Source organism: Heterodontus francisci, chromosome 5 (genome assembly GCF_036365525.1).
Source record: "Heterodontus francisci isolate sHetFra1 chromosome 5, sHetFra1.hap1, whole genome shotgun sequence".
Lineage (NCBI taxonomy): Eukaryota > Metazoa > Chordata > Chondrichthyes > Heterodontiformes > Heterodontidae > Heterodontus > Heterodontus francisci.
This window is the reverse complement of record NC_090375.1, coordinates 172,512,554-172,531,838: the sequence shown is the minus strand read 5'-3', so window position 1 is coordinate 172,531,838 and position 19,285 is coordinate 172,512,554. Positions and strand designations below refer to the sequence as shown.

At 43.9% G+C, this 19,285-nt stretch overlaps 1 protein-coding gene and 1 long non-coding RNA gene across 4 annotated transcripts in view; one reads left to right on the top strand and one right to left on the bottom strand.

Moving 5' to 3' along the window:
• Nucleotides 1-19,285, top strand: part of dok6 (docking protein 6) — a 506,642-nt gene that overhangs the window by 49,981 nt on the left and 437,376 nt on the right. The window lies entirely within an intron of this gene.
• LOC137370138 (uncharacterized) overlaps nucleotides 1-19,285 on the bottom strand; it is a 67,373-nt gene that overhangs the window by 30,464 nt on the left and 17,624 nt on the right. Inside the window, exon 5 of the long non-coding RNA XR_010975090.1 lies at nucleotides 7,073-7,292. This is a non-coding gene — a long non-coding RNA (uncharacterized lncRNA). The remainder of the gene's footprint in view (nucleotides 1-7,072; nucleotides 7,293-19,285) is intronic.

The window sequence follows — 19,285 nt, the reverse complement described above, 5'->3', positions numbered from 1 at the left end:
CTAAATGGGATAGATTCAGAACAGATCTAGCAGCTCAAAACTGGTCATCCATGAGGCACTGTGAGGCAGCAGCAGCACAATTTGTAACCTCATGGCCCAGCATATCCCTCACTCTACCATAACCGTGAAACCAGATGATAAGCTCTGGTGCAATTATAAGTGTACGAGAGTATGCCAGGAGCAGCACCAGGCATACCTAAAAATGAGGTGCCAACCTGGTGAGGCTATAACACAGGACTGTATGCATGCTAAACAGTTGAAGCAGAGCTAGGCAATCCCACAGTCAAGGGATCATTTCAAACCTTTGCAGTTTTGCCACATCTAGTTGTGAAAGGTGGTGGGAAATTAAACAACTATCCAGAGGAGGAAGCTCCACAAACGGCCCCATCCTCAAATGATGGCAGAGCCCAGCACGTAAGTGCAAAAAACAAAACTGAAGCATTTGCAACCGTCTTCAGCCAGATGTGCTGAGTGGATGATCCATCTCAGACTCCTCCTGAGGTCCCCAGCATCACAGATGTCAGGCTTCAGCCAATTCAAGTCACATCACATAAGATCAAGAAAAGGCTGAGTGCACTGGATACAGAAAAGGCTATGAACCCTGGCAGTGGTGCTGAAGACCTGTGCTCCACAACTAGTTGTGCCTCTACCCAAGCTGTTCCAGTACAGCTACAACACTGGATCTACCCAACAATGTGGAAAATTGCTCAGGTATGTCCTGTCCAAAAAAAAAAAAGGAAATATCCAATCCAGTCAGAGGTTGGGAATTCTCCTGACTCCCCAAAGCCTGTCCATCATCTCCAAGTAACAAGTTAGGAGTGTGATGGAATATTCTCCACTTGCCTGGATGAGTGCGGCTCCAACAACATTGTCAGCGATGCCCATATCCTGTGAGTCAATAAAAAAAAATCTAAGTGACCTAATTTGTATGTAGTTTGAATTATTAGCCAACAAGTGTACATTTATACCCCCCATATAGCTTTATGCACCAGGATCACATAATTTGAATTTGGGAATTTGGGCACTGAGGTTATTTCATGGATGGATATCCCAACATGGTCCACTGACCTCCACACTCAATTAATTCTTGGGATATGGGCATTTCTGGCAAGATCGGTATTTATTCCACGTTCCTACTTACCCTGAGATGATGATGGTTGGCTGCATTTTTGAAGTGGCTTGATGCAACTGAATCTTGATGGGCCAGTTAAGAGCCAATCACAATGGTGTGGGACTGGAGTCACATATAGGCCAGACTGGGTAAGGACAGCAGGTTTCCTTTCTAAAGGACAATAATGAGCCAATTCGGTTTTTATGACAATCCGTCAGCTTCAAGGTCACTTTTACTGATGCCAGCATTTAAAAAAAAAAACAAATTCTCAAAGTGCTGTAATGGGAATTGAGCTGACATTCTCTGGATTATTAGTCCAGCTTTCTATCTACATAAGTACTACCTACTGTACCTAGCAGAGTGCAGTCAGTGTGTGAGGTTTTGCTCTGGGACCACAAATTCATAAAATCTAAGAATAAAAATTCAAGCTATTTTAAGCTATGCAGTTTTCAGCAACTGTTTCAGTTCTGGTATCTTTATCTTTGTGTGAATTATGATCTAAATTATATTGGACATAGGACTATCATTTCTGCTTTGATCTCCTAAATATCAAAATTTTGCATTTATTGGGCTCAAGACACACTTTGCTGACATTTGAATTGATGTATTTTCATTATTTTTGTTCAAACAGTTAAACCTCAATTACCTATGGGGCACTTCCATTACAGTAGCTAATGTAAATAGAAAGATTATTGATGTTCTATTGAAACAGAAATGGGGCACGTTATTTCTTTAACACGGAATGCACTGATCAGCTGAAGGTGCAGAAGAGCGTGTTATATATTTCTCACCTGACATTTGAATATCTTTTGTTTTCATTTGTGCCCATGAATATTTGCATTAAAAGGACAGAAATTTTGTAGAAAAAGTGCTAGTAGCAATTCTGATGTTATTATGATTAACCTGCCTTGTGAAAAATGGGTTTCATTAGCACTTGTGCTCTCCTATGATTTTATTGACAATTAAGGGCTTATTGGCTCGTCATATCGAATGCTGGCCTTCTCCAGTTAGTGCAATCAGCTCTTGACTGGCACCCATTGGACTGAGTTTTCAGCCCCTGCTGGGGGTGGGTGGTTTGTAATGGAGATGGGTGGAGCCTGAAAATACTGGAGCCTGCTAGCGTGCCAGTTTTCCGACACTGTTCTTGGTGCCGGCTATGTTCACCAGGGCAGGGGGAGGGTGGGATCCTCGGTTAAGGCCAATTAAGAACTCCTTAAGAGCTCATTAATGGGGGTGGGGGGGTGGTGGTGAGATTTTTACAGGGGTGCATGGGCTACATGCACTGTCTTGGGAAGACCAGGTGAAGGGAGGTGGGTACGGAGTGGGGCGTCAGTCATGATCGCCCTAGGGAATTACCCTGGACCCATAAAAGTTTAAGTGGCACAGAGGGGGAATCGGCTATTGATAAACAGTTGTCCTTGGCTGTGCGCAGATCCTGGGGACAGTAGCAGTGCAGGGGGTCAGCGCCCTCCTGACATTGCAGGGGTAGAATAGCCAGGCAGCAAGGCTGCCAAGGACAATTGGGAAACCAGCTGACAAAAGAAAGGCCGCAGCTGGCAATGGGGGCACTATTCTCAGATTTGGGCCCATTGGCAATGAGGAGCAACACTCTCTGCAGGAAGGGTGGAGCCCTGGGCATCAGGGGGCCAGGGAAGAGGAACGAGTGGCAGGAAGATCACGGAGTCCACACCATCGGCATGGGATCTACCACCAAAGAAGGAGCTACCTGGAGATGACTGATACTCAGTGGCGCAAGAGACTGCGACTCTCCAGGCAGATGGTCAGACATCTGTGGTCTAATCGCTGAAGACCTCACGTCTCGTAGTACTGGTTGCCATGCCCTGCCAGTAGCCATCAAAGTCACTGGCCTTGAACTTCTTCGCTACTTGCTCCTTCCAAGGATCAGATGTGGACCTTTGATATCTCACAGATGGCTGCACATCTTTGCATCTCAGGTCGCTGATGCTCTCTTTGCAAGAGCTGGAGAATACATTCATTTCATTGATGGACGAACCTTTGCAGGCATGGAGGGCATTGGGTGTTTGCTCCCATCGCTGGATTCCCTCAGGTGCAGGGCATCATCAATTGCACTCATGTGACTGGCCAGTGAGATGCATCAACAGGAAGGATTTCCACTCTGTCAACATCCAACTGGTCTGTGACCACAACAAGAGCTTCCTCCATGTGTGCGCTTGCTTTCCTGGCAGCTGATATACCTCCTTCATCCTTCGCCAGTCCAGGCTGCAACAGATCTTCACTCCAATCCCCAAAGTGGATTCTAAGGGACAGGAGACATCCCTTGAAGAGATGACTACTCACCTCTCTGAGAGGCCCAGACAGAAGCGATACAACTAATGTCACCTGCTGACTAGGACAATCATTGAGTAGGCCATCGGGCTTCTCATGATGTGACTCCAGTACCTGGCCTGGTTGGGTGGTGCTTTCCAATACACTCCTGCAAGGGTCTTGGTCATTATAGTGGTCTGCTGTGCTGTCCATAACATGGACTTCCAGAGAGGTGTGGACCTTCAGGACAGTGAGACCCTGGAACTAGATATTTCATCGGAGGCTGCAGAACACTCGGGTGCCCTGGCTGCAGAAGGTGGTGTCTGGGCACAGGGCATGAAAGTCTCGTTGGGATGCCATAAGGAATGTGTCAACTGAGTCCCTCTGACCCAGAATGAAAGACATGGTATGGAAGTCAGTCCGATATCCTGTCCTAACACATCCGTTCAAGATACAGCCTCGAACATCTAAACTCTTGCCACCAATGAAGGATGCACATCTGCCCAGAGGCTTAGGTCTCATGTGGAGGAACCTTTGATCTCCTTCACCACCTCATACCACTTTTCTTGTCATTCCAGCAATAAAAGGAGTCTCTGACGTGTAGCTTTAAGTGTCATTATTTATATAGTGCTAAAAAAGGGAAATAGTACACAAAGACAGTAAGAAGACGTCCTAATGACCCACATAGTGCTGCACGCAGTGCAGTGGCCTCTGCACTTTGCCACTCCTACGCGGTGCTCCCTTTGTGGCCTCAGAGGAGGTGGAGTTAGGATAATCAGAGCATTCTAATGGCCGGTCAATGACTCGGAAAGGGCAGAAGCTAGCAAAGCTAAAAATGTGAAGATTCCTCCTAATGGAGAGCTGGGCCTCTAAAGTTAAGGTAATCAGTTCCACTGGGATTGATTACCTTTGGCTACAAGAGTTCTGAGGCTTTGGTGGGATTTATGCCACCAATCAGCTGGTGGAAGTTCTGTTGAGGTCTGCCTAGATTACATTGGTCAGAATTCCCAGGGTAACACAGGACAAACCCCTTTGTGCCAGCTGTGGCTCAGTTGGTAGCACTGTTGCCTCTGATTCAGAAATTTGTGGATGCTAGTCTCACTCCAGAGACTTGACCGCAAATAGCTAGGCTGACAGAACTTTCAGGGAGTTCTGCGCTGTCAGAAGTGTCGTCTTTTAGATGAGACGCTAAACTGACATCCCGACTGCCCTCTCAGGTGGACGTAAAAGATCCCATGGCACTATTTTGAAGAAGAGCAGAGGAGTTATCCCCAGCATCCTGGCCAATATTTATCACTCAATCAACATCAATTAAACAGATAATCTGGTCATTCTCACATTATTGTTTGTGGAAGCTTACTGTGTGCAAATTGGTTGCCATTTTTCCTAATTTACAACAGTGACAAGACTTCAAAAGTACTTCATTGGTTGTAAAGTGCTTTGGGATATCCTGAGGCCCTGAAAGATGCTATATAAATGCAAGTCTTTATAAGTCTTTCTTATTTGGGGATGGGGCAGGTGGAGGGGGTGCAGGTCCATGATTTGCCCAGCTGCTCCCAAGGAGTGAATTTTCAGTGGAATCTGCTTCCATCTCATTTTGTCCAAACCTGATTAGAATTTTGAGGTAAGTAAGCATGCTAATGAGTTTTTAGATTTGCATTCTGTGTTGTGCTGCATCCCTCAAGATTCAGAGGACAGAGAAGGTGTGAAGACTTCCAAGTATAATCACGACTACCTTCACCCACCTTTCAGCCAGGTACATAGGATAAGAAGCAGAAACCTGTTGGAAACAGCGGACGGCTGCATGAAAAGACTCTGGCTGTCCAAGTGCGATGTATGACAGTGTCTTCCACCTCTGTGACAATGAGTGCCAGGGATACTCACTAAGGCAGGAAAAGTAATGGCTCTCAATTTCTATGGCACTGGTAACTTCAAGTTTCCAATAAAGGACATTTATAGGGGTGAGCTGCTGTTTGGTCCAATTGAAAATCACCAAGCTCTTTAGTTGTTGGTGGGAATCACCTAACCATAGTCACACACTCGAACAAAGGTCCACATCTATAAACTGATGAAAGGACAATTTTTAAGACAAATTTGAGAAGATAGTATTCATGTGAAAAGTGATCAACACCTGGAAGGGCTTTCTGGTAGGTTACTGAAGAAGTAAAGCTTAGAATCTTTCAAGAATACAGTTTGATGTAATGATGGGAGAATTATCTTTTATATACCAAATGACCTCCCTCCTCTGTATCCTTTTTGTGAATTTAAGATTCAGGTGTATTGTAATAGTATTGGGGTGCTACTAAGTGAATGAGTTAAATGAATTTACTGTATGTGTGTGTTCATTGGAAAAAAAGATTGGGCAGGGTATAAACTGGGTGGATGTTGGATCCCCAAAGATTCCCACGGACAGGTTAAAATTGCTTAAAATTACCCCCAATATAAGAAAAGCCATATTTGAGCAGTTACTTTGCTCCCTTGAATGGCTGCAGAGTGCTCTGATGCAGCTGCTCTTCTGACCTTCTTTCTCTAGTGATCTTTCAATAGATTTTTGGGTTTTAAGGGATATGGGGATAGTGCGGAAGGTGATCTTATTGAATGGCGGAGCAGGCTCAAAGGAAATCTATGACCTAGGTTCTTATGTTCAAAAGCTGTGCTATATCTCTTTTACACCAAGTCTTAACAGTATATCAGAAATAAAATTATGAGGGGCATTGATAGGATAGATAGGAAGAAACTTTTTCCCTTAGCGGAGAGATCAATAACTAGGGGGCATAGATTTAAGGTAAAGGGCAAGAGGTTTAGAGGGGAGTTGAGGAATTTTTTCACCTAGAGGGTGGTTGGAATATGGAACACACTGCCTGTAGGAGTGGTAGAGGCAGGAACACTTACGACATTCCAGAAATATTTAGATGAGCACTTGAAACGCCATAACATACAAGGTTACGGGCCAAGTGGGGGGAAATAGGATTAGTTAGGACAGGTGCTTGATGGTCGGCATTGGCTCGTTGGGCCGAAGGGCCTGTTTCTGTGCTGTAAAACTCTATGACTCTAAATATCCTGTCTGTCTGGATCCCAGTGCTGCTCACACTTGAGACAGTACTACTTGTGTTAATGCGAAACTGCATGCACTCCCTTCAGGATGGACTTGTGCCAATATGGCCTGCGATATTGGACAGCTCATGCTGAGTATTTAAGGAAAAGTAATTTTGAGATAATGTCATGAATGTGCTTCCATTGTTAATAATTTTTTGAGGATTTGTGTTTAAAAGACTGTGGAAAATATCTGAGGAGATGCTGGACTTGGCTTTTTTACAAGGGTCACTGGAAGGTATATAAAAGTGCTTCCATTTAAAAAACATTTTTTTTTTTTGAGAATTTGTGTTAAAATTGAAAAGACTCCATGGATGTGTTTTATTTACCAAGTTCACTGAAAGGACACTTGAGATGTTGTTTGAAAGCCACATGTGCTGGAAATCATGTACTTTGAGCTCAGTAAACAGAATCCTTGGTGACCTGGGGAAAAATGGTTACAGAGAAGCCACATGTCGAGATTTATGGAGGTCAGACTCTCTGTTTGGGGTTTGGATGTTGTTTTCAGTTTAGTCGGGGTGTGAACTATTTGAAGACTGTTCGTGTTTTTCTACCAAGAAAAAAAGAAATCACCCAGCTCACCTCTGCCTCTTTGAAGAAATCCTGCAAAGATCCAGTGTGGGAGAGCTAAAATCCCCGGTGCTGCATAGTTCCTGAGAAGCTGGAAAAAATCCTCCATTCAAGTGTGTGCTGATGGAAAACCCTGATGCCGCATTTCTCCGAGAAAGCCTGCTAGAATAAATCTTGACATCTCCAGGACGGACTGCTTCTGAAACGATCCCTGTGACCCGTCTCTGTATACCTGGACACCAGACATAAAAAAGGACAACTGACTTTTTTCCATATCTTTTTTTTTTGTCAAGAATTAGCGAGTATTTGGCCTAAGTATTCTTTTTCGTCTTTTTTTTGTAACCAAGATCTGCAGAGAGAATTTCTGTTTTTTTTTCCAGTGTGTGTGTGTGTAATTGTAATTGGGGGATTTTAAAGAGGGAACTTTCATATTTCAATCTGTTGGTTAATGCTTTGCCTTGTTACTGGTTATGCCTTGTTTTATAATAAACTGATAATTTTGTTGTTTATTAAAGAAACCTGGTTGGTGTATATTATTCTCGGATATAAAAAGTAGGGTATATGATTGGCTGTATCAGTAACTGGGTAAACATTTAAATATATGCTGTGACCTATGGAGAAGTGGAAGTAGAAAAGACAGTGCACTCCTTTCACCTTGGTCGTAACGAAGGACACTTGGGACTTTGTTTATAAACAAACACTTACTGGAAGTCACATGCCTTAAGCTAAGTAAACAGCCGGAGCCTTGTGGACAATGGAACTATTGGAGTTGTTTACAGAGAAGTGACATGTCTGGGTTTATGGTGGTCAGGAGTTTTTGGCTTTCTAATTTGGGCGTGGACTGTTTGAATGCAGTTAGTGTGTAAGAGAGAAGTCACCCAACTCATCCTGTGTTGAAAATTCCTTTGAGAATCCAGTGTGGTAGCTGATGCAGTAATTCTCCCGAAAAGCCTGCAAGACTACTCCTTGACATCTCTTGAACAGAACTGCTCCAGAAAGATCCCAGTGACAGCCATCCATATGTATCCGGACACCAGATCAAAGGGCCAGATGGAACATTTCATATCTTATCGTTTTTCTCTTCAAGAATTAACAAGTATTTGGCCAACATATTTTGTTTTTGTAAAGTGAATCTCTGCAGAGAAATCTTTATTTTTTCTTTAATCGGTGTGTGTGTTGGATTATTTAGAAGGGAATATATTTATAGTTTCGTATTTCAACCTGTGTGTTAATCAGCTTTGAATTTTTATTGAATAAGTCTTGTTTTAGGTAGATTTGTATTCTGAAGCAGGTAGATAAAAGTATATAATTGGCCATATTCATAACTGGTTAAAAATAATTTTAAATATATGTTGTGACCAGTGGAGTAGTGGGACTAGAGGGAGACAGTACATTCCTCGAACTCGGTTGTAACAATAGAAACATTTAAATTGGTACAATCGAGCTCACTTTTATGAGCTAAGTCTAGGAAACGTTTACTTTCTATGTACCCATAGCAGTCCTGGGAATTCCTGATCAGATAGAAGGATAAAAATGGAATGGATGCTCAACTCCCCTGCACTGACCTCTCTCATTTTGGTTACCACAATGCTTTGAGGTATGAATAATATAAATGTCACCAGATTGCTTACTTAAACTGTGAATGCAGAAGTAGAACTACCTAATGTTAAATTAACAAGCTATACTTCATGAAATTGTTTTTCACTATATTGTAAAGAATCTGTGGACGAGGTTCCCAGAAAAAGTAGTCAATGGGGGCAATTTTGGAGTGGAAGGCATGGCCTATGCCCCCCTGAAGGAGGTAGTGTGGAGCTTGTGCAGTTTTCATGGTTGAGCCTAATTTGAATGAGTTCAGAGAGAAGCCAGTGTGAAATGAGCTCCCTATTGACAACGTGCCGAACTGGAGGGTGAGGTCCACGTTAGCAACACAGAGAGAGGAGTAGAATCATGTAAGGTAAAATGAATCACCGGATGAGTGGAACGGATACATTTTTTTTGTCGGCCTACAGCAGCTAGGTGGAAGTGTTCAACATTCAAAACCTACGAATGAATGCAAAAAAATGCTTTCACTGACTGCAGCTGTGACCCCTTTAATGGACATCTCACTTCTACTGCCCATATTTGGTGAGTCGGGTGCAGGAATTGTTGTAAGTGGGCAGAGGCAAATTTGCCATTGGGGGTCATGACAACATCATGTAGTCCCAGTTACCATATATTGGTGAAGTTTCTGACAGGAGCCTTGATTGCCTGAATCAAGGTAGGCCCAATAATCGGAATGGACGGTCAGTCAGTGCGTCTGTTTCCCTCCATTTTCACCTGACTACCTTCCCGTTTTTTTAGCACAAAGTGGGCAGTAGGGTTACAGAAAGCATGACGAATGTGATAGATTTTCCTCTTTAATGCTGAGCTGGAAAGGTTTAGTGGAGCAGAGGCCCCTTTCACAAAGTTGAGCACAATGTGCTCATGATTTTCCCTCAGTTCATTTTAGTGGACAGAAAATTGTAAGCAGTTCATGCCCACTTTTATGATGAGGGTTTCCATCCAACCAAGCTTTTACATCCCAGCACTGAAGAGAAAAGTTTACTCTGGTGTATCAGTTAGTACTGTCTAAGAGGAGAGTTAGAAATGGGATTGAACGCTGTAGAGATACATATGGGATGTAATGATCAAACAGTCCATGAAATGTTGTGGCTGCTAGAACCACAGGGATGCCATCTGTGACCAACCGGGATTGGATACTAACTCTTAAGTATAGATAGACATCCAGTTTGCTCGAGCCTTTTGAGGGTCAAGGAGAAATTTGGTAAAAATTTTCTCTCAAACCATCAAATGGAATAGAATCTGTGTTGACATAATTTGGAAATGGTCTGTAGAAGGAGAAGATTTCATTGGCCAAATGGATGGTTTTCATTCTTAAAACCATATATAAAATTGTGTGTATCTCACAATAACTCTGGAGGCTTTTTGCCGCTGGTTAGAGAGTCTAGAGCTAGAGATTGTAGTCTCAGAATAAGGGATTGGCCATCTAAAACTGAAATGAGGAGAAATTTCTTCACTCAGATGGTTGTGAATCTTTTGGAATTCTCTACCCCAGGGTGCTGTCAATGCTCAGTTGTTGAGTATATTCAAGGCTAAAATCGATAGATCCTTGGTCACAAAGATATAGGATAGGACAGGAAAATAGAGTTAAAAGATCAACTATGATCTTATTGAATGGAAGAACAGGCTCTATGGGCTGTATGGCCTACTCCTGCTCCTATTTCCTATGTACCTATGTTATTATAAGAGCAGATGTAAAAGATCAGCTTATACACCTGATTTTACAGTGCATGAGTCCATCAGATCACTCTTTAATCCTCATTTATTGTAATTGTTGATTTGAGCAAAGTGAATTGAATAACACAAACTATCTTCCTTGTAATACAGACACGGCATTGGTAGATTATGATAGTTTTTCTTGTAGTATTCATCTCAATGCAAGGTCTGCACATTTCAAACTCTATGTTCCTCAGGTTGGTTCTCATTATTTGTGAGATATACCTTGCTTTTAATTTGCTCAAATTCAGAGTGCCAATGAGGCTACTATAGTGCAAATCTTTGCAAGAAAAGGATAATTTTAGACAAGTCCAATTGATCTGTAAACATGGAAAATTACTTTGACCTTCGTTTGCTTTAAACATTCTTATCCTATCCCCTATCCTGGTCATATGCATTAGAGGGCTTATACCACAGTATAAACAGATTAATTATTCTATATCCTGCTCTCTGATTATACCACTCCAATCTATGCAGTTTATCAAATCCAGATTAAAAGATTTCTGGATTAGTGAATAAGGGAGCTCTGTGCATTGAGGCAAGTCTACATCATTCTGACTGACTGCCACTTCAGGCAGCTTTCTTGCAATCCTCATCCCAATTTTAAATTCATCTGTGCTTTATTTAGCTGCAGCAAGTCCTCTGTAGAATCGTCTTCTATACCAGTTTTGGACTTAATTTGAAGTAGTAATGCCTCACAACATTACTCTTTCAATTGTTTGTGTGCTGAAATTTTCTGTGCTGTTTTTAATGTGTCAAATCCTTGAGTGCTATTTTGGCAAAGCCCTTTACTTTTAACAGATTTTGACTGCACTGAAATACTGCACATATCAATGGGTGTCCAAAAAAAGGGAAGAAATGTTTAACAGTAGATGAGGTCCTTTGGCATCCCAAATGGAAATGAAAGTCAGATAGATTCTAAAATGGGCAGTGAATTTAAAATGCCAGATTTATGACCGGGCAGTAATTTAAGGATCTACCTTGGGGAGTCGAGATCAAGTGCTGTCATCAGGTCAGCTGAAGCAGGATTAGAGGGTAGGGAATAATATTTCATCAGAATCGTAGACATAATTCAATCCCTATTTTACCTTTTGTCTGTATTTTTATATAATACTTTTATTATTTATTAAATAGCAAACTTTGCAGCAATTTGGGAAGCATGGAAAAAGAATTGGTTGGAGTTTGTGTTTTGGTATAGCACAGCCAAAGGAGCAGTTAGATACAAAAGTGTCACTCTCCACTGTTAACACTGGTGGGAGGACTGGATTGCGTACAGAGAGCTGGCATGGACTCAATGGGCCAAATGGCCTCCTTGTGCTCCATTATGACTGAGAAGGTGGTGGTGAGCTGCCAGGTGAAGCAGGGTTAAAGGGAAGGGGGTATAATTGGACCAGGGTGTATAGGTGTAATTCAGTACCCATTTTAATAAGTAACACATTTTGCCTCCTGCTGCTCCAAACCCAACAAGGAAAGTTCAGGCCTCTCCTTCCCTTCACACCACCCCCACCCCCCAACCCAACCCCTCCCTTCCCCATGCCTTACTTTGTTACTGGTGACTGTTCCTATGGTACTGGCCTCCTGCTGCCCGAATTTCCACTCTTTCCCCCTGTCCAGCTATTGCTTTCAGCTGGCAACTGATCAGAGACATGCAGGTGAGGCATGCTACCAATTTCTGGGGAGTTTAACACTTACCTCAACCCCAGCCTGCCCGATTTTGTTTTTTTCTGTTCCCGCCTCAAATCGGAACTTTGGTTTCTGTTCTGAATACTTTTCTTGATGCCTCATTGCTGCTCCAGTGACTGCTCTTACTCAGATTTCTGGCCAAATTGGGGGAAGTGCCTGGCAACAGGTGAATGGCAGTAGTTGCCCACGGGTGTTGGAGACGTCCCTTAGGGCAACTTGACCTTCCTCCTACCTTGCTCAATTGAGTAAAGACAGACAGATTTCTATTTATATAGCACCTTTCATAACCTCAGGACATTCCAAAGTGCTTCAGAGCCAATGAATTACTTTTGAAGTTTGACTAATGTTGTAAGGTGGGGAAACATGGCAGCCAGTTTTTGCACAACAAGATTCCACAAACAGTAATATGGTAATGACCAATTAAACTGTTTCACTGATGTTGGTTGAGGGATAAACATTGGCCTGGGCACTGGGAGAACTCCCCTGTTCTTCCTGAAACTGTGCTGTGGAACCTTTTACATCCAGCTAAAACAGTTAACTGTATCATTATAGTTCTGTTGGTAAAACTCCATCACCAGGTCAGGCACTTACCATGCAATACATAACATGGGCTAGCATATGCACGTCACATGACTGTGATGGCAATTGAGTTCAACTGCTCGATAAACAACTTATTCAGGAAATCTTTGACTACAGTGGACCTGATTATAAGTAGACATGAAATTCCCATTGAAGAATTTAGAGATCAGGACAAAGGGTTCACCTAAGTTAGTGTAGCACGCTGGAAAGGATCTGGCCCTCCCTGATAACTGAGAACCGTTTTTTGACAGGCCCTGACTTAGTTGCCAGTTGTTCCTAAGGGTAGATTTTAACTCTTGGGCATCTAGTTGGTGGTGGCGCAAATCAGCTTGTCCGATATTGCCAGCAAGAGTCTTGGCCCATTTTGAGGGCCAGGCATCATTATCATGCTGTTGGTGACTGGCACGTCTCAAGCAAGCATCCCACTTGCAGCTGTCTGACTCCAGGCCAGTGGAACATTGGATGGTCCTAGGGGGAAGGGGAACTAAATCGCAAGGGGATGTGAGTGGCAGGGGTTGACATTATTCCTGTGGAGCCATGATGAGTGTTCCTTCTGGCTCTATTAAATTAATTTTTTGATTACTTCTTTGAAGCCTCTCTCTTCACCATTTAGTACAAGTGCACAGTGCATACTCCAACTAGTTATTCCCCAAAGTTGTATCAGGATCCCATGAGGCACAGATTTTCCTGTAGCAGTTAGTCTCCTATCTAATTCAGGCAGATGCCTGGGCCACCTAACGAATATGGCACAAGAGGAGGAAGGGGTGGTAAGTTGACCACAGCTATTTTGACTGCGTTCCTTCCTTGTTTCTTTCAGGCAGGCTGAGTTAAAATCAACCCTTTTGTTTTTTAGGTGTTCAAGCTGCATCATGGGAGGACTGCCCAATTTAAATGCATTTTTAGGACCTGAGTGAAAGTTGCATGCTATTGGTGCATAAGCTCTCATTATATTAGGTGCTGCCCACCCACATTGTGTGCTGAGCTCCACTGAGATGTGTGGCTGAGGCCTCATGTTACTGCACCTGATAATATGTGGTCCAGTGCCCCAAAGAACTTCAGTGCTTCAGGTGACGGCCCGTCCATTAACGGCCAGCTGTATTCTTTGAAACATCCACAAACTAATACTATTGTATAGAACATACAAAAAATGCTTCGGGTTTGTTTTATTCTGCTGTAGGTTAGATTGAGCATTGTGGCAGACAGCGTAGAGTATTGAATAGTGCAGCATTGAAGGAGGCCTACGGCTGATCAAGACTGCATCGAGTCTTTAGAAGAGCATTCCAGTTGGTCGCACTCTCCTGCTCTCTCCCCTTATCCCTGCAGTTTTTTCTCTAGGAATTTATCCAATTTCCTTTTGAAGATCATTGTTGAATCTGTCTCCACCACTATCAGGTCATACATGGCAAATCCTAACCATTCATGTGAAAATTAAGAATCTTTGCCAGTCACCTTAAATCGGTACCTTCTGTTTATCAACCCTCCAGCCATTGGAAACAGTTTCTATTTATTTAGTCTGTCTAACCCCTTCATGATTTTAAACCTCTCTATCAGATCTCCTCTTGGCCTTCTCTGCTCTAAGGAGAACAATTGCAATCGTCCAAATACCTGTAATTCCTCATTGCTGGACCTCTTCTGTACCCTTTCCAAAGCATGTTCCAGCAATCCAACCACATCATTTGGAATTGCAGAGTTGCATTTTATTTCACTGCAGCTAACGGGGATCTAGTGTAACAGGAACGTATCACATAATCTATTATTAAATGCTACATCTACCTGTACCAGATACAATAAGCAACATGAGGAAACTTTAATTATGCATAGAAATTATGAGTGATTCTGAAGAAATTTAAAATAACTCAAAATATGAAAACTCCTTTATTTCAATAATTTTAGATGCCCATGTGGTTTCCTTCTCAATCTTTTCTTTCTTTTTCTTTTGGGCCTTCTTATCTCGAGAGACAATGGATACGCGCCTGGAGGTGGTCAGTGGTTTGTGAAGCAGCGCCTGGAGTGGCTATAAAGGCCAATTCTGGAGTGACAGGCTCTTCCACAGGTGCTGCAGAGAAATTTGTTTGTTGGGGCTGTTGCACAGTTGGCTCTCCCCTTGCGCCTCTGTCTTTTTTCCTGCCAACTACTAAGTCTCTTCGACTCGCCACAATTTAGCCCTGTCTTTATGGCTGCCCGCCAGCTCTGGCGAATGCTGGCAACTGACTCCCACGACTTGTGATCAATGTCACACGATTTCATGTCGCGTTTGCAGACGTCTTTATAACGGAGACATGGACGGCCGGTGGGTCTGATACCAGTGGCGAGCTCGCTGTACAATGTGTCTTTGGGGATCCTGCCATCTTCCATGCGGCTCACATGGCCAAGCCATCTCAAGCGCCGCTGACTCAGTAGTGTGTATAAGCTGGGGATGTTGGCCGCTTCAAGGACTTCTGTGTTGGAGATATAGTCCTGCCACCTGATGCCAAGTATTCTCCGAAGGCAGCGAAGATGGAATGAATTGAGACGTCGCTCTTGGCTGGCATACGTTGTCCAGGCCTCGCTGCCGTAGAGCAAGGTACTGAGGACACAGGCCTGATACACTCGGACTTTTGTGTTCCGTGTCAGTGCGCCATTTTCCCACACTCTCTTGGCCAGTCTGAACATAGCAGTGGAAGCCTTACCCATGCGCTTGTTGATTTCTGCATCTAGAGACAGGTTACTGGTGATAGTTGAGCCTAGGTAGGTGAACTCTTGAACCACTTCCAGAGCGTGGTCGCCAATATTGATGGATGGAGCATTTCTGACATCCTGCCCCATGATGTTCGTTTTCTTGAGGCTGATGGTTAGGCCAAATTCATTGCAGGCAGACGCAAACCTGTCGATGAGACTCTGCAGGCATTCTTCAGTGTGAGATGTTAAAGCAGCATCGTCAGCAAAGAGGAGTTCTCTGATGAGGACTTTCCGTACTTTGGACTTCGCTCTTAGACGGGCAAGGTTGAACAACCTGCCCCCTGATCTTGTGTGGAGGAAAATTCCTTCTTCAGAGGATTTGAACGCATGTGAAAGCAGCAGGGAGAAGAAAATCCCAAAAAGTGTGGGTGCGAGAACACAGCCCTGTTTCACACCACTCAGGATAGGAAAGGGCTCTGATGAGGAGCCACCATGTTGAATTGTGCCTTTCATATTGTCATGGAATGAGGTGATGATACTTAGTAGCTTTGGTGGACATCCGATCTTTTCTAGTAGTCTGAAAAGACCACGTCTGCTGACGAGGTCAAAGGCTTTGGTGAGATCAATGAAAGCAATGTAGAGGGGCATCTGTTGTTCACGGCATTTCTCCTGTATCTGACGAAGGGAGAACAGCATGTCAATAGTCGATCTCTCTGCACGAAAGCCACACTGTGCCTCAGGGTAGACGCGCTCGGCCAGCTTCTGGAGCCTGTTCAGAGTGACTCGAGCAAAGACTTTCCCCACTATGCTGAGCAGGGAGATTCCACGGTAGTTGTTGCAGTCACCGCGGTCACCTTTGTTTTTATAGAGGGTGATGATGTTGGCATCGCGCATGTCCTGGGGTACTGCTCCCTCGTCCCAGCACAGGCATAGCAGTTCATGTAGTGCTGAGAGTATAGCAGGCTTGGCACTCTTGATTATTTCAGGGGTAATGCTGTCCTTCCCAGGGGCTTTTCCGCTGGCTAGGGAATCAATGGCAACACTGAGTTCCGATTTGGTTGGCTGTATGTCCAGCTCATCCATGACTGGTAGAGGCTGGGCTGCATTGAGGGCAGTCTCAGTGACAGCATTCTCCCTGGAGTACAGTTCTAGGTAGTGCTCAACCCAGCGGTCCATCTGTTTGCGTTGGTCAGTGATTATGTCCCCCGATTTAGATTTGAGGGGGGTGATCTTCTTGATGGTTGGCCCAAGAGCTCTCTTCATGCCATCATACATTCCTCTGATGTTTCCGGTGTCTGAGGCCAGCTGAATATGGCTGCATAGGTGTTGCCAGTAGTCGTTTGCGCAACGCCTAGCTGTTCTTTGTGCAGTACTTCTGGCTGCTTTAAGTGCTGCGGATGTTAAATCGCTGGGGGCTTTCTTGTAGTTCAAAAGTGCAATGCGCTTAGCGGCTATGACAGGTTCCAGCTCTTCATTATGAGATTGAAACCAGTCTGCATTTCTCTTCGCACTTTTGCCGTAGGTGGTCAAAGCTGACTCATAGATGGCACTGTCTGCTAATACTTATCCACTGCACTAGTCTATGCAGAGATTAAAAAGAGAAAGCTGCTTTAATACATGACTAAGCAGCTGGGCTGTTGTTCAGTAATATCCTTGTCCCGTTGGTTGAATTTCGTAAGTCATCTCTAGACATGCAAAAATCTTGTTGCCCCTCCCCAACATCTAGCGCAATTCGAAATTAAAGAGACTCAGTAACAACAGCTGGCAGATGTGACCTTGAACTGACCGCCTGTCACTTGGAGTGTTACATAAGCTTGACCAGGCTGTCAGTCGATAGGCTTAGACAGGCTGTTCCAGATATCAGTTGCAGTAGAAAATTAATAGAGCAAGTCAGAGAGGCATTGGTTAGATTAGAATGCAAGAATGTTTTATCAAGGAGAACTGTGTCAACAGTAATGGTGCTGGAAGACCTTAGAAGGGGTGGCAGCTCTTAATTCTCATGGTTTGTTAACCTTATGACCACTTAGTGATGGAGGGAAAATAAATGGGTCAATTCCCTGCACCGCCTGGTTGCTGGACAGGAGCATTGCACTTAGAGTCACTGGGATTTCCTGCCTGGGGCACTTACATGGATCAGGGGCACTTCTAGCACAGGCCTATACCCTGGTTATGTCTTCTACCAGTGTAAGGGACAAGAAAATGCATTGTACAGGCTTGGGCTCAGAGACAAGGTTCTTCTGGCTGCCATTGCAGAGCCTCAAAAAAAAAAGTGATGAGAAGTTCTAGGAAGACTGGCCATAACAAATGAGAGATCACTTGCAGGAGAAAGATCTGCTCTCACCCATCTGAGGAGCAGTCTTTGGGAGGGATTCTATATAGAGTGCTGGATATAGGGAAGTAGGATGGGATGTGACCACCAGTTCAGGATTGATATCCACTTCTCTTGCTCTTCCTTTGGTAGCAGCTAACAAAACATAAGCTGAAGCCATATACCATGAAAGTGTGATGTGACACCTGCCCACCAAGGCACTGTTGTAACCTGTCTTCCTCTTCTCTTTCTGGAAGTGCTCAATGACAGCAAACCAGGGACCAGTGCCTCCAGCTAAGCAGCACTTCACAGCACACAAGCACCAGTTTAGCTCTGTCCATCTTCAGGGTTTTAAGAGAGTGAGCTAGATGGGAGTACACTGAATGAGCCACAAAACACCAGTCAGCAGAAGTAACTCATAGCTGAGGAGTGGAGAAGGAGGAACCAGATATCCTCCAGGTCAGCTTGCATCATGCATGGGTGAGAGGTCTGAAGTTAAGGGGAAAATGGTAAACATGACTTTTGCAACTTGCAAAGGTTGCAACATTAAGACAGTTTCCTTTATCAAGGCTGCATGGACTTCTGCTGGGTAAGGGTTCTCTTCCAATGTCTCTTCAGGCTGTTCCAACTCCTCCTGCTGGTCACCTTGCTATGCCTGGGGGCCTCCCTCCTCTATGGCCTTCAGGTCAATGTTTCCTCTCCGGGCAATGCGTTCAGCACAGCAACAATCTTGGAAACTTTCAATAGGCTATTACAGGACAGCCCCAAGTTTGATCCAGGCACCTGACATGGGGATTTAACATATTGAGGGGCAACTCCTATGGAGGTATGCTCCTCATTATCACCATGCTGTGTGGGTGTCCTGCGATTATACAGCGATGTTATGTGTCCATGGTTGAGGAGGATGTTCCTGAACCCCACACTGAAACTTGCTTTCAGAATCAAATTTAGTAGGACGATGGACTGCCATAACATGAAAATGTCATGACAGTTGCCGGGGAAAATAAGCATTTACAGTATTAGTGGCTGTAGACTGGCTGAATGTTGAAAGCGTGAAATTCTATGATTCTTGGAGATAGTGGCATTGTTTGGGACACATTGGCAGTGTGGGCACAATCTACAACCCTCTGCAACATTAGAAGTCCTGTCACTCTGTTAAGCAGCAAAGACCTCTTCTTCTGCTGTTTGGCATCCACATGGAAGGAGATGAACTCTGATAATCAAGCAAACAGTGCAGCTGCGACTTGCTTCACACAGCCACATATAGCTGTTTTACAGAGATTCACAATGTTCCCAGTAGTAGCATGAAATGGCCCTGATACATCTATTTGAGAGCTGTAGTCATGTTTAAGAGCCACTGGCAGTATCGTTCATGCGGCAAAGTTCGACAGCAGAAATTATCAAAGCTTCCCTGGTGAATTGCAACCACCACTTGCACTGCTCCTGAGTTAAGTGGAGGTACGTATGCCAGTGGCTATGTATTCTGGTGTTGGAGCATTAGTGGGTAGGTGCAAAGTGCCTCTGGTGTAGCCTGACCTGCTGGCATCCCTCTGTTGGTCCTGTTCTTCCTCCAAAAAATAGTGGTAATGGGGAATTACCAGTGGGAGACCCACTGTGGCACAGGATCAAAAAAAGCAACACTAAAGCAATTGCCATAAAGGCATCAGGGAAAAAAAATGAAC